This window comes from Mastomys coucha, unplaced genomic scaffold (genome assembly GCF_008632895.1).
Source record: "Mastomys coucha isolate ucsf_1 unplaced genomic scaffold, UCSF_Mcou_1 pScaffold5, whole genome shotgun sequence".
NCBI classification, from domain to species: domain Eukaryota; kingdom Metazoa; phylum Chordata; class Mammalia; order Rodentia; family Muridae; genus Mastomys; species Mastomys coucha.
This window is the reverse complement of record NW_022196911.1, coordinates 116,780,966-116,782,480: the sequence shown is the minus strand read 5'-3', so window position 1 is coordinate 116,782,480 and position 1,515 is coordinate 116,780,966. Positions and strand designations below refer to the sequence as shown.

The following is a 1,515-nucleotide window of genomic DNA, read 5'->3' as shown; positions in this document are numbered from 1 at the left end:
GAAGCTGCAGACACTCTCAGCCTCAGAGCCGGATCCTGAAAAGCTTACCAGTTTACGGTGTCTGGGGAGGGTGCGGGGGGGGAGGATAGAGCCTCCTCTTCAGCCACACCTCCTCGATCATCTATTGGCCAACTTGTGTACCGCCCACGCGATGCCATTGGTTTGCACCGGCTGCCCAGACAAAGGGAGCGGCCGCTGCGGGAGGCGATGGGAGGGGCTAGGCGGGAGAGCTGGGAGGGCGGGGACGCTGCCCTCGTGGAGGAGGGGCGGGAGCCTCCACGTGGGTGGGGCTGGGTGCCCTCCCCACCCCCACGAGGGCCGCGGCCGTGGGGCGCTGGTAGCTCTCCCGCCCCTCCGCCCTGCACCCCTCCCGCCCTGGGTCTCCTTCCTGGACTGCGGATGCAGCCTTCTCTTCCCGGAGGGCTCAGGGTTCGTCCCTTTTTCGCGGTTGGGAACGGGGACACGCCGGAGCCTGGATGCAGAAGGGCGGGCGGGAGCATAGAGCTGGTGCACGAGCCGCAGCCCAGCGTCCAGGACGCAGTACTCTCTGCTGATCCAAAGGACTACGGAAACCCTGCGAGCCGGCGGTGGCCTGGTAGTTGGCGCGGGCCCTAGCGCTAGAAAACGGATCCCAGAAAGGCGGGCCGGGTATCCCGCTCCTGCCTCCTCGAGCAGAATTAGCTCGGCGGAGTGTGTGGCCGGGGAGGGAGGGAGGGACAGGCCTTGGGGCGACCAGCCGGGTAGGGAGCAGCTTCTAGGGAGCTGGCTCCCTTGCCTACCGAGGGCCGGCGAGGATGCCCTCAGAGCGCCGCCAGGTATGCGCTTTTTCCTTGTTTCCCGCGTGCCCAGAGCGCACTGTGGGGAGGGAATGAATAAAAACCCAGCTGGTGTGTAGGAGATTTTCGCAGCCAACGTGTCTTTCTGAGAGGTCCTAGGACGGCAGGCGAACTCGGGGTAGCCCCTGAGCTGTCTTCTGGAATCCCTACTGGGCTCTCCACCACCCGCAGGACCGGGCTTGGAGCCAGTCCCTGTGGAAATGCGCGTCGCTTTCTTCCGAGGCCCACGAAATTTACCCAGGACGCCGTGGGTACCACAGCAGGATGGCTCTGTTTCGAAGTGGTTCATACAGTTATCCCCCCCAACCCGGAAACCTAGAATTCTCGTTTTCTGAGCCGAGATGTTTATTTTAGGGAAACCCGGGCTTGGCTCCTGCTGCGCGCCGGTGTCTAGGAACGAATCCCTCCGGGATCCGGGAACCCTAGATTTGCGGGATTAGGAACTACCCTCAGCGGACTGAGTTGTTGGTTTTGTTTTGTTTTGTTTTTTTGTTTTTTTGTTTTTTTGTTTTTTGTTTTTTGCTGGTAGTGGCTTGTTATTTTTCAGCATCAGAAGAGCCTGGTAGCTGAACTGGAGCGGGCCGCGTCCCCTCCCCCATACCCACTTGAAACAAAAGAGCTCCTCCGAGAATATTTTTTAGGGGGAGAGCGCTTCTGAATGTGGACCCGCAGTTCTCCC

At 61.0% G+C, this 1,515-nt stretch overlaps 1 long non-coding RNA gene across 4 annotated transcripts in view; it reads left to right on the top strand.

Moving 5' to 3' along the window:
- Positions 1 to 288: 288 nt before the first annotated feature.
- LOC116078515 overlaps positions 289 to 1,515 on the top strand; it is a 2,077-nt gene continuing 850 nt past the window's right edge. The window contains exon 1 of one of the 4 annotated variants that reach the window (XR_004113577.1): positions 289 to 595. This is a non-coding gene — a long non-coding RNA (uncharacterized LOC116078515). The other 3 variants (XR_004113575.1, XR_004113574.1, XR_004113576.1) reach the window with 3 other exon arrangements.